General features: G+C 68.0%; 1 pseudogene; it reads left to right on the top strand.

Moving 5' to 3' along the window:
- Positions 1-11025: 11025 nt before the first annotated feature.
- LOC120388312 lies at positions 11026-13265 on the top strand (annotated as a pseudogene).
- The last annotated feature ends 11 nt before the right edge of the window (positions 13266-13276 follow it).

Here is a 13276-nt window from a genome sequence, read left to right as displayed (position 1 = left end):
TTCTACCACTTCTGAGCACAGCTCCCCCGGCTCAATGGCCTCAGTTTCCCTCACATGAGATAGAGCAGATGGATACCTACCCCTCCACCGAGCGTCTGTCACAGAGACATCTCCTGAGCTGCCCGGCTTCTCTGCCCTGGCCCCCACATCTCTGGCTGGGGGCACAGGGGCCCGGTCACCCGGCATGGCCCCACCCCGGGACAGAGAGCAGCCCTGGGCGCTGGCTGGGGCCAAAGTGCAGGTGTGGAGGGTTGTACTTGGGAGGGACTATCCACAGGGCGAGGTGGGGGGGGCTCCCTCCGATACAACGCAGGGCTCTGTACCCACAGCCCCCCTCCACCATCACATTGGCCCAGAGGCTGGGCAGGAGATTGTTGAATGCTCTTAAAACCACAGATTCACGGCTCCTGGGTTCTCTCCCCGGCTCTGGGAGGGGAGTGGGGTCTAGTGGTTAGAGCAGGGGGGCTGGGAGCCAGGACTGCTGGGTTCTCTCCCCGGCTCTGGGAGGGGAGGGGGGTCTAGAGGAGGAGGGGGGCTGAGAGCTAGGATTTCTTGGCCAGAATCCCCCCAGGGATTTGACTCCCTCCCTCCCCAGGTCTGGAGTCAAATCAGAGGCGGTGCCCCCTAGTGGGGAAAGACCCCGTATCCCGCCCCACAGTCAGCCTGCCCCTAGCAGAGCCCCACCCCCACCCTCCCAACAGCCTCATCTGGGCCTCACCAGTGGTTCAGGGAGGTCTGGGGGTCACTCGACAGCAGGCTCCATCCCAGCCAAGCCCGGTCGGCTCCCCAGGGCGTCAGGGCCGGGGGGTGCAAGTCTTCCGACAGCTTGTTCCAGCTGACGTCTGGAGACCTTGGCCTGGCCACGTCCAGAGGGGTAACAGCCATTGCCTGGGCTGTGGGCGTCCAGGAGCCAGGAATGGGTTTATACAGGGACACTGAGACGCGACCGCCTCTGGGGTGGAGCACGGGGGCTAGTTATCTAGGGACCCCCTCGCCCGGCTTAACAGCTGCTCCCCACCCTTAACTGTTCTGTACCTGTCTCAGCGTGTGACTTTGAGGATCCTTCCTCCCCTGCCCCCAGTTTGGTTCCCCTCCCACCTGTGAAATCCCGTCGCTTGGATTTAATCGCTGGTGAATGTTTGTTTACCATAGGGCCTACCAAAATTCAAGGCCTGAGAGGGGCTTGCGCAATGCCGACCTGCTGGTCTTATTTTGAGCCCGTTTCCTTTTTTTAATTTAAAGCTTGAGAAATATTCATGCAGTGTTTACTGTAGGGCCTACAAAAATGCAAGGCCTGTATGTGCCTGAGAGGGGCTGGCAATAAAGTTGGCTGGCTGTGGACCCACGGGCCTCATTTTCCATCTGCCTGTGTCTATCTTTATTTACACCATGAGGAGTGGACAATATGTTTACCAGGTGTTTATTGTAGGGCCTACAGCAAACCACGGCTGGTGTGCACTTGAGCGGGCTATCAATAAAGTTTTGTTGAGACCCCCCCCACCCCCGCCCCACTAGAATCCCACGTGGGCTACCTGGGTAACAATAGATGATTGGCAGATGTCTGAGCCAATAAACAGAGGCTGAGGGCCAATCAGGAAGGAGTATGGGTGGGCTTGCGGCTGGGTGTGATATAGCGTAGTGATTGCCAGTTTGACTATCGAATAGAATGGGACGGAGTACGACCAATCAGAGAGGACACTGGAAGGAAGGGGTGGGAATAGGATGATCGACAGTGACTTCGGCTAATGGACGCTGGTAGAGGCAGCGAGGCGGTCATAGCTCGGTGAGCGGGCGGGAGTGAGATTAGATTGATAGCTGTAAGAACCAATAGTAGACGGTGAAGCTAGCGAAGGGACCAATGGATCCCCAGAAGCCAGAAGGGACAGGATTGGCACCCAGTAGTCCAATAGAAAGTGATGTAAGGGCGGCATGGGCGGTGCTTGCTTGTCAGGAACCCAATGGGGAGCGAAGGGGACGGACGAAGGATTGACAGACACCTATTCTCACCAAGGGGACGCGCCGATGGCGGGGTGGGGGGGGTGTGTGGGCGGGACGAGCGGGTGACAAACACTCCGACCGCCCAACGGCAGCCGGAGGGTGGAGGCGCGGGCCCGCGCCGGGGGGCGGGGCGAGCAGCGACCGACAGGCGGGCTGGCCCAATGGGAAGCGGCGGGGCCGGGCCGGGGCCCAATGGGCCGCGCGGGGCGGGGCGAAGGCCGCGAGGGCCCCGCGGGAGGGCGAGCGATGGGCAGAGGCGGCGGCGGCGGCTGGGGCAGGTGAGGCGCGAGCGGCCGCGGGGAGGGCGACGGCGGTTCCTCCCCAACCCCGCGCCCGGCGCCCCCGCCCGGGCTGCGCGCGCGGTGCTCGGTGCTCGGCGCTGCACAGACGCGCCCGGACCCGGCGCTGCCCGTTGCTGGCTGCCCCCGGCGGTTCCCCTGAGGCCCGGGGGCGGGGCCGGGAACCCCCCCCCAGCCTGGCCCGCAGCGGGGAAACTGAGGCACGGAGCGGTGAGAACCCAGGAGTCCTGGCGGCGGGGCCGTGGCGCCCCCCAGGGACCCGCCCCCCGCCGGGCTGTTAAAGTCTGAGCCCCGCTGGGGGGGGCGGGGCGATGGCCTGAGACAGGGGTTGGGATCTAACGAGTGGAGGGGGCTGGAGCCCGGACTCCTGGGTTCTCCCCCGGCTCGGGGGGGGGGAGCAGGGACTAGTGGTTAGCCTCGGGGGGGGCTGAGAGCGGACTCCTGGCCTCTCCCCCCCGGCTCGGACCAGTGGTTAGCCTGGGGTTAGAGGGGGGGGGCTGGCCTGGACTGAGGTTCTCTCCCCGGCTCGGGGAGCAGGGGGGGCGGGCGCCCGGACTCCTGGGTTCGCCCCCCGGCTCGGGGGGTCTCGAGGGGAGCCAGTAATGAGCCGCTGCACGAGGCGGGGGGGGGAGGGTCTTTGCTTGTTGTTTTTGTCCCATTCCTGGTCCCTGCTGCAGGGAAACCCCGGGGGGCTCTGCGAGCCTGAGCGGTGCCCCCCGGGCTAGTGGGGGGAGGGCCGGGCCGTGCGATGGGGCCGGGCTGCGCGATGGGGGGGAGGGACCGGGGGGGCCGGGCTGCGCGATGGGGGGCAGGGACCGGGGGTGCCGGGCCGCGGGATGGGGAGGGAACGGGGCCGGGCCGTGGGAGGAATGGGGCGGGCTGCGCGATGGGGAGGAACGGGGGCCGGGCCGCGGAGGGAATGGGGGCTGGGCCGCGGGATGGGGGGGAGGGAACGGGGGTGCTGGGCTCCGCGATGGGGGGGGCTCTGCGCTGGTGCACGGGGCTGCAGGGAGCAGAGGAGGGGAGGGATCTCTGGCTACCCAGTCCTCTCGCCCCACCCCAGAGGGGCCGCAGCCCAGCCCCACGTGCCCCACACGCTGCTGGAATTGGGTGGGGCCGAGATGCTGAGGCTCCCTGGGAGCGGCAGGATCCCCCCGGGGTGGGGCCCTGGGGCTGGGCCGGGCTGGCTGTCTCACCCCCCCCCCCGCCCCCCCGCGCAGTGGCAGTGCCCAGCAGCATGCGTCTGGCCGGACCATGGGCTCCACGCGGGTGACGGCCAGGGAGCTGTGTGAGAATGACGACCTGGCCACCAGCCTGGTGCTCGACTCCTACCTGGGCTTCAAGACCCACAAGATGAACGTCAGGTCAGGGCGGGGCTGTGGGGCGGGAGTGAGGGGCCCCGGCAGGGCTGGGGGGAGCCCAGGGCTGGGCTGCAGGGGCTGCGGGTCGGGAGTGAGGGGCACCGGCAGGGCTTGGGGGGGCAGGGCTGGGCTGGCAGGGGCTGCGGGTTGGGAGTGTGGGGCCCCGGCACGGCTGGGCGGGGGTGGGGCCGGGCGGGGCTGGCAGGGGGCTGCGGGTCGGGAGTGAGGGGCACCGGCAGGGCGGGGGGTGGGGCGGGGGCGGCGGGTTGGGAGGGGGGGGCCGCGGCCGGGCTGGGCGGGCCGGGGGGGGCGGGGCGGGAGGGCGGGGCACCGGCAGGGCTTGGGGGGGCAGGGGCTGCGGGTCGGGAGTGAGGGGCACCGGCAGGGCTGGGCTGGCAGGGGCGGTGGGTCGGGAGTGAGGGGCACTGGGGTGGGGTGGGGGGGCCATGGTCAGGACTCTGTAGCACCCCAGTTCTCTCCCTCCCCCCAGCCCGCTCCCTGCCATCCGGAGGCAGCACCACCTGCGGGAGGCGGTGGAGGCGTTTCGCCGGCGCCGGGACCTGGACGCCGCCTACCGCGCCCTCATGCTGGGCGAATGGGCCGGCTCCTACTTCAAGAGCCGCAGCCGCCAGCAGGAGACGGCGCTGAAAACCCACGTGAGTCCTGGGTCCTGGCCTGGCTGGGGTGGGGGCCAGTGGTTGGAGCAGGGTGGGGGGGGCTGGGAGCCAGGACTCCTGGGTTCTCTCCCCAGTTCATGGTTCCTCTCCAATCCTCTCTCCCCAGATACTCCGCTACCTCCGCATCTTTCTCCCGGAGAGCGGCTTCGCCATCCTGCCGTGCAGCCGCTACTCCCTGGAGACCAACGGCGCCCAGGTGGTGTCTACCAAGTCCTGGTACGGGGTCCTCCGCTCACTCACCCCCATGGGCCAGGGGTCCCCGAATAACCAGCCCCCTGCCCCACCCCAGAGCGGCCGTGGCCGGGCGAGGGGTCCCCGAAAAACCAGCCCACTTCACCACCCCAGAGCGGCCACGGCCCAGTGCCGGGTGAGGGGTCCCCGAATAACCAGCCCCCTTCCCCACCCCAGAGCGGCCACGGCCCAGTGCCGGGTGAGGGGTCCCCGAATAACCAGCCCCCTTCCCCATCCCAGAGCGGCCACGGCCGGGCGAGGGGTCCCCAAAAAACCAGCCCCCTTCTCCACCCCACAGCGGCCGCGGCCCAGTGCCGGGCAAGAGGTCCCCAAATAACCAGCCCCCTTCCCCACCCCAGAATGGCCGTGGCCCAGTGCTGGGCGACGGGTCCCCGAATAACCAGCCCCCTTCCCCACCCCAGAGGGGTCGCAGCCCAGTGCTGGGCGACGAGTCACCAAATAACCAGTCCCCGCACCCCACCCCAGAGGCGTTGCAGCCCAGCTGGGCGGGGGGGTCCCCATATTCCCTGCCCCACTCCAGAGGGGCCGTGTCCTGCAGAGGGGTCCCTGTATACCCAGCCCCCACGCCCCACCCCAGAGGGGTCCCCATCCGGCAGCCCCGGCGCCCGACCGCATCGCGCCCGGCGTGGGGGCTGTGCCGCAGGCCGGGCAGCCCCCCTGACTCGTCCCCCAATGCCCGGCAGGAGGAAGAACGACAAGCTGGAGCTGCTGGTGGGCTGCATCGCGGAGCTGACGGAGCCGGACGAGAGCCTGCTCCGAGCCGGGGAGAACGACTTCAGCATCATGTACTCCACGCGCAAGCAATGCGCCCAGCTCTGGCTGGGCCCCGCCGCCTTCATCAACCACGGTGCGGGGGGCTCCTCCCCCGGCCCCGGGCTCCTCCTCCCCCCCCGGCCCGGCCCGGCCCGCCCCGGGCTCCTCCTCCCCCCCCGGCCCGGCCCGCCCGCCCGGCTCCTCCTCCCCCGGCCCGGCCCGCCCGCCCCGGGCTCCTCCTCCCGGCCCGGCCCGGCCCGCCCCGGGCTCCTCCTCCCGGCCCGGCCCGGCCCGGCCCGGGCTCCTCCTCCCGGCCCGGCCCGGCCCGGCCCCCCGCTCCCGACCCACAGCCCCGAGTTCTCGCTGAGATCTGCACAGACACAAGCCTCCCTCCCACCCGGCCTCATGTCCCGTTGCCTGAGCCAGCCAGTCCCTGCCCTGGGGCCCGGTGGGAGCCGGCGCCCCCTAGAGGGGCAGGACGTGTATCCCCCTTCTGGCTTCAGCCGCTCTCTGTAGCAGCAGCCTGTGGTTAGCTCACCCCGGGGTGCTGGGGGCTCTGTGGGGATCTGCTCTGAGCCTGGAGGAGTCGGAGGCGTCTGACCCTCTTCTCCATCTTCTCTCTCTTGTGTCTCCGTGGAACCCGCCAGACTGCAGGCCCAACTGCAAGGTAAGGCCGGGTGCCTGGGGTCCGTCCTGGCTCCGGGAGGGGAGTGGGGTCTAGTGGTTAGAGCGGGGGGGCCTGGGAGCCAGGACTCCTGGGCTCTCCCCCACTGAATGTGAGACCCCGGAGAAGGGAGGTGCAAGGAGAAGTGCCCCCCACATCTGTAAATTGGGACTTAGAGTCCTTGGCTAATCCACCCTGAGACCCCTGCTACGAGCCGCTGGGGGGCGTCGGGGGGAGATCCGCGTTGCTTTGGGGGATGGAGCTGACAGGTGCTGTGACCCCCCCCGTCCTGTGGGCGTGTCTGCGCCCCGTCTCCCAGTGGGGCCCTGGCTGACGCCCGCTGTTCCCCCAGTTCGTCCCGACAGAGGGGAACACGGCCTGCGTCAAGGTACTCAGGGACATCGAGCCGGAGGACGAGATCACCTGCTTCTATGGCGACGGCTTCTTCGGGGAGAACAACGAGCTGTGTGAATGCCGCACCTGTGAGAGGTGGGGGGGCTGGAAAGAGGGGTTGGGAGCCAGGACTCCTGGGTCCTGTCCTGGCTCTGGGAGGGGAGTGGGGTCTAGTGTGGGGGTGGGAGCCAGGACTCCTGGGTTCTGTCCTGGCTCTGGGAGGGGAGTGGGGTCTAGTGTGGGGGTGGGAGCCCGGACTCCTGGGTTCTGTCCTGGCTCTGGGAGGGGAGGGGAGGGGAGGGGGGTCTAGTGGGGAGAGTGGGGGGCTGGGAGCCAGGACTCCTGGATTCTGTCCTGGCTCTGGGAGGGGAGGAGGGGTCTAGTGGGGAGAGCAGTGGGAGCGGGGAGCCAGGACTCCTGGGTTCTGTCCTGGCTCTGGGAGGGGAGGGGGGCCTGGTGGGAGCCAGGACTCCTGGGTTCCAGTCTGCCAGGTCTCTGTTTCCTCAGGAAGGGGGAAGGTGCCTTCCGGCTGCGGAAAAAGGCCCCCTCGCAATCTACCTCAGCCCAGAAGAAATACCTGCTGCGGGAGACGGACGGGCGGCTGCAGCGCTGGAAGGGGCGGGTCTGCAAACAGGGGCAGCAACAGAGCTTGAGGCGGCGGCGCAGGGCCCGGCGCAGGAGGGAGCGTGGCTGCGGTAGGCGCCCCGGCCTGGGGGAGCTCACCCGGGGGGTGGGATCCCGGATACCCGCATGCCAGCCAGAGGGGCCGCGTCCCGGCGCCTTTCACTGATGTCTGTTTCTCTGTCCTATTGCAGCTTCCCGGTTCCGAGCTCTGTGCCGCGGGCCGGCCGCCTCCCTCGCGGCTCTGGGCGCCGGCCCGGTGAAGGACCTGCGCATCCCCCTGCACGACTGCGTGGCCTGCCGGGCCGCCAGGGGCGCCGGCTGCCGGCTGCGGAAGCCGCTCTGGGTCACCCTGCCGTGGTGGCGCCCCAGGGCCAGGCAGCCTGGCTCTGTGCCGGCCGGCGCCGGCGGCCTCCGGCGCTCCCTGCGCAGACGCCGCCGGGCGCAGCGGGACGACAGCTGCTGCTGCACGGCCGCCGGCCTGGGTGGCCCGTGGCCCACGCCGCCCGGCCCGACCCACGTGGAGCTGGGGGCCAGGCTGCCCAGGGGGCTGGCAGGGCAGGGCTCTGGGGCGCAATCCCCCCTGGCTGGGGGGCTGCACGGGGTCAGAGCCGCTGGGAGCCGCCTCAGACAGGGCCTGCGGGAGACTCGCCCGTGCCCAAGGCCCTCGGGCGGAGTTCTGGAGCTCCGGGCTGGGGTCACGGGGCCCCCTAGTGGAGCTCTGAAGCTCTGCGCTAGGGACACACAGCTCCGCGCCGGGGACTCAGGGACCCCGGGGGGAGCTCTGGAGCTCCGTGCTGGTGACACGCGGCTCCATGCTGGGGACTCAGGGCCCCCTGCTGGGGGGAGACAGCTCCGCGCCGGGGACTCAGGGCCCCCTACTGGGGACACACAGCTCCGCGCCGGGGACTCAGGGCCCCCTGGTGGAGCTCTGGAGCTCTGCGCTGGGGGGACACAGCTCCGCGCTGGGGACTCAGGGCCCCCTGGTGGAGCTCTGGAGCTCCGGGATGGGGACTCAGGGCCCCCTGGTGGAGCTCTGGAGCTCCGGGATGGGGACTCAGGGCCCCCTGGTGGAGCTCTGGAGCCCCGCGCCCCTGCTCCTCAGCCCCCCAGCCAGCTGGTCTGTCGGACCAGGAGCATGGCCCGGCGGCAGGCCAAGGCCACGCCCCCTGCCGGGCCCCACCCCCCCACCCCGAGCCGCCGGCGGCCGGCCAGCCAGGCGCCCCCGGGCAGAGACGACCCCAAGCTCTCGCTCTACGCCCACGTCCGCCTGGAGCCAGTGAGGCCGCGCCGGGCGGAGCAGGAGGAGCCCAAACGGACGGTGACCTTTCACCCCTTCGCCCCCCCCAAACGCCTGCGGCTGGTGGTGAGCCACGGCTCTATCGCCCTCGACGTGGCCTCCAGCGAGGAGTCGGCCTGAGGCTCTGGGGCCCGGAGGGGCCCAGCTCCCTCCTCACCTGGCTGCCCCCCCCCCCATGGGATTGCACTGAGCCGCCGCCCACTTACCCCACTGGACAGAGCTTCTCCGGAGCTCCTCCCCCGCCAGGGGGCCTGGGGTGGAACCGGGCCCTGGGGGGGTTATTTATAGTCAGTCGGACAGGAGGCCCCAGGCCTGATAAGGGGGGTGGATGCGAACAGGCTACTGGGACGTGGGGCCTTTCCCCTCTAGGGGGCGCTGGCCTGGGTCCGGCCCCAGGGCAGGGACCGGCTGGCTCAGGGTGCCAGGCCCTGATCTCACCCCAGAGTGAGAAGTGGTTGGAAAGTGGGGCGCTGGGCATGGGGATGGGGGGACTCCCACCCCCTGCCTGCCCCTCCCAGCTGTGGGGCACAGAGGAGGGGCACCAGCCCACTGCCTGGCATCCCCATGCACCCCCTAGAGTTGGGAGGCTGCACACAGGGCACCCCAAATCCCATGGCCCCCGTCTCCCCAGCATCCTTAGCCCTCGGCAGGCCAGCCCTGCGGCCGGGGCACAGGGTGGTGTTCAGATGCTGCCCGGCCCAGGACGCCTGGGTTCCCCCCCAGGCTGTACAGGGGGGTGAGTTCGTTAGTTGATCTTGTTAGGGGCTCGGTTTGATCCCCCCGTCCTCACCTCAGAGGCGTCCCTTGTGTTTAGATTGAGGCCAGATTCCCGCCCCCGGTGTCACTGGGCCGGAGCTCCATTGGACTCAGTGGGGCCAGCCCCCAATGGAGCAAGGGCCGATTAACCCCAGGGGGGGCCGGGGCCCTTCCTCTCCCCTCCTTCTTCATCTCTGGTGCTAGTTCTGCGGTTTTTCTCCCTCAATCCCCAGCTGCTGGAGTCAGGGGGTGAGGGGAGAATTGTGTTTGATAAACTTTCCCCCATGGGGGGGCCCAGGTGGCTCCCCCCAACCCCCCGAAAAAGGAGCCTGGCCTGACTCCATTGAAAGCTCCTGGGGTCGTTTGCGATCGCATCAATTTTCGGTCCTGAGGCCCAGCTGGTGGATTTTGAGCCTGGGGGCTGATCTGGGGGGGGTGCAAAGGGATTAATTTCTAGCACTCCCCAGAGCTTTGTGTTCCTTGCTCCCTTACTGGCTTGCGAGGTGGGGGGGGGTGACCCCAGGCTGGTTAAAGGGGGGTCTGAACACCCCCCACCCCGATTGCATGACGTAGTCTTTAGGTTTCTCTGTAGTGGGGGGCTGGGAGCTGGGTCCAAAGGACAGTGGGGGCAGTAGAAGATGGGGGGGGGGGGAGCCCGGACTCCTGGGTTCTGGCTCCAGCTGTGGGAGGAGCAGGGTCTAGTGGTCGAGGGGGGAGGGCTGAGAGCCAGGACTCCTGCAGTCAGACTCCAGTTATGGGACAGGAGGGGGAAGTGGGGGGTGGGAGGCAGGACTCCTGGGTCCAGTCACATCACCTCTGTGCCTCAGTTTCCCCATCTGCAAAATGGGTTTCACACTCACCTACCTCACTGGGGGAGGGAGGCGAAGCCATTTCTGAAGCATCCAGGCAGCCCCCCCCTGCCAGGGTGCAGCCCCCCCCTTCCCTGCCCCCCACCCCCGCCGTGGGGCCTGCAGAGCCCGGGCTTTGCGGACAGGGTGGGGGGAAACCTCCTGTTCCAGCCCAGCTGACCTGAAACTCCCACGTGGCTTGTGCTGGTGAGAGATTCCCCCCCCCAGTTCAGCCACCCCTGCTCCCCACAGCCCCCTTGGGGCTCAGGGTTGGCCCTGCCAATGTAGAGGGTGGCCGGACACCTGGGTTCTTCCGGGCGCGGGGGGGCGGGGGGCTCTGCAGTGGAGGAGGGGTTGGGACTGGAAATATGGGGTGACTCACCCCCCCCCGACCTACCCCCACAGCTGAACCCCGGTGGGGGGGGGATTCAATGGTGCTAGGGGAACAGGGTGCAAAGCTCTGGGGAAGGGAGGGTGGGGCCTGAGGGGGTTCCCAGCCCCCCCTCTGGGGGTGGGGCCTCGCGGGAGGGGGAGGAGCTCAGCTGGGCGTTTGTGTCGGGGTTTTTTTTTGGGATGGGGGAGAAAATCCCCTTTTTAAGGGGAAAAAAACATGGTTGGAATAAAGATATTTCTAAAAGCGATTGTGTCTGTCCCAGGAGCCCCTGGGGGCGGGTGGGGGAGCTGGGAGGCAGGACGCCTGGGTTCTAGCGGGGAGGGGAGTGGGGGCTAGTGGTTAGAGCAGGGGGGGTGCAGGAGCTGCTGTCCCTGCCCTGCAGAGCTCCCAAGCTCCACCAGGGGGCCCCGTGTCACCAGCAGGCTCGGGGCGCAGCAGGGGGCGCTCTCCCCTGGCAGTCGGGGGTCCCAGGGCGGTGCTGGGGGGGCTCATGCTCCCCAGGGGGCTCCAGGTTTCAGCTACGTGACCCTGCCCCATAAGGAGGGACATGGGGGGCAGTGCAGAGGCTGGGAGCCAACCCCTGGCGCCCGGCTCCGTCCGGCCTCTCCCTAGTCCCCACCCCTGGGGGCAGGGAACCACGGGCCCTCCCCAGCCCCAGGCGGGTCCCCTCCCATCCAGCCCGGTCCCAGCTACCACCCGTCACCTCAGCCTGGACCCGAGGAAGCCGCTGGCCTGGGGCTGGATCCTGCAGCCAGGTGAGGCCCGGCAGGCGGGGCGGGGGCAGCGCCCAGGGGGCGGGGGAGACGGGGCAGTGGGGACCCTCCTGTCCCCTGTGTCTCGGGACTGGGCCCTAAGCTGGGGGCCATTGGGAGGGGGGGGTCATAAGGAGGGAATGAAAAAGGGGGGCTGGGGCCGGCTGATGTAACCACTAGACCCCACTTCCCTCCCAGAGCCAGGGAGAGAACCCAGGAGTCCTGGCTCCCAGCCCCTGTGATCGACCCCCACGACCCTTTTCCTGCCCTAGGTGGGCTGGTCGTGGCCTGGTTCTGCGCAGACTCTTATACTGGCTGGAAGACACGAGATCGAGACACTAGCCAGGCTTGGAGCCAGGACTCCTGGGTTCCCTCCCCGGCTCTGGGAGAGGAGTGGGGTCTAGTGGTTAGAGCAGGGGAGTCTGGGAGCCAGGACTCCTGGGTTCTCTCCCCGGCTCTGGCAGGGAAGCCAGGACCCCTGGGTTCCCTCCCCGGCGCTGGGAGGGGAGTGGGCTCTAGTGGTGGGAGCAGTGGGGCTGGGACTCCCCCAACCTTTGTCAAGGTCACTGGGTCCCCAGGGATTGTCCTGGCACAAGGAGGAATTTTTAGTGTTTGCTTTTCCTCTGCTTTGATCAGAAAAGAAAGGGAAATTGCCCCTCAGCCTTGACCTTCAGCACCTGCACTAAGCCAGGGTGGGACAGCAGGGGCTGCAGGTCGGGAGTGAGTGGCACCGGCAGGACTGGAGGGGGAGGGGGGGCACTGGCAGGGCTGGAGGGGAGGGTGGGGCTAGCAGGGGTCTGCGGGTCGGGGTGAGGGGCACTGCAGGGCTGGGGGGAGGGGGCTCGCAGGGGGCTGCGGGTCGGGAGTGAGGGGCACCGGCAGGGCTAAGATCGGGGGATGCAGAGGCAGCTGAGTTGGGACCCTGGGAACAGCAGGACTCGGGCCTGGAAGACCCCTCCTGTGCTCATCCCCTGCTCCTCCCCCCTCTCTCCCCAGACCGGAACCTCCTTCCCTTCACCTCACCATGGCAACCCCGGTCTCCTGGGTCCCCTTCTGGCCACCCCTCCGGCTCTCCATCTTCCTGCTGGCCATCATGACCTTCTCCATCATCCTCCACTGGAGGGGCTGGTTCCCTGCCAGTGGACAGAGGCTCCCCTCCTCCAATGCCATGGGGCAGCCCCCAGCCATGGCTCCCATCCTGCCCCCCACCACACCCCCCGCCACGGAGCGCGGCATGTGGACCGTGAACCCCGCCGGGCGCCTGGGGAACCAGATGGGTCAATACGCCACCCTCTACGCCCTGGCCAAGATGAACGGGCGCCAGGCCTACATCCTCCTGGAGATGCACGAGAAGCTGGCGCCGCTCTTCCGCATCACCCTGCCCGTGCTCTCCAGCGACGTGGTCCGGAGCGTCCCGTGGAGGAACTACCAGCTCCACAATTGGATGTCGGAGGAGTACAGGCACATCGAGGGGAAATACATCCGACTCACAGGCTACCCCTACTCCTGGACCTTCTACCACCACCTCCGGCAGGAGCTCCTCCAGGAATTCTCCTTCCACGACCACGTCAAGGAGGAGGCCAACCGGTACCTGGCCGGGCTGCGTGGGCAGCGCCGGAACGTGACCTACGTGGGTGTCCACGTCCGGAGGGGGGACTACGTCCGGGTGATGCCCCAGGACCGGAAGGGGGTGGTGGCGGACAAGGCCTACCTGGAGAAGGCCATGGGCTACTTCCGGGCCAAGTACCAGGAGCCGGTCTTCGTGGTGACCAGCAACGGGATGGAGTGGTGCCGGGAGAACATCGACGCCTCGCGGGGGGACGTGTATTTCTCGGGGGACGGGAAGGAGTCATCGCCAGGGAGGGATTTCGCTCTCTTGGTCCATTGCAACCACACGATCATGACCATCGGGAGCTTCGGCATCTGGGCCAGTTACCTGGCTGGGGAGACCATCTATTTGGCCAACTACATTCTCCCGATTCCCCTACCTCCGGGTCTTCAAGCCTGCGGCCGTCTTCCTGCCTGAGTGGATTGGGATTGACGCCGATCTCTCCCCACTGCTGAATGGGAGCTATAAAAATAATAAATAACAAATGGAAGAAAGGGGCAATGGATAGTAATATATATAAATCAGAAACTGGGGATTGTAGAAAATTGATAAGGGAAGCAAAGGGACGCATGATGACATCTATGGCAAGCAAAGTTAAA

The sequence above is a fragment of the Mauremys reevesii genome, linkage group 22, assembly GCF_016161935.1.
Source record: "Mauremys reevesii isolate NIE-2019 linkage group 22, ASM1616193v1, whole genome shotgun sequence".
NCBI lineage: Eukaryota > Metazoa > Chordata > Testudines > Geoemydidae > Mauremys > Mauremys reevesii.
Note: the sequence above shows the minus strand (reverse complement) of the source record. Positions and strands in the feature narration are given on the sequence as shown.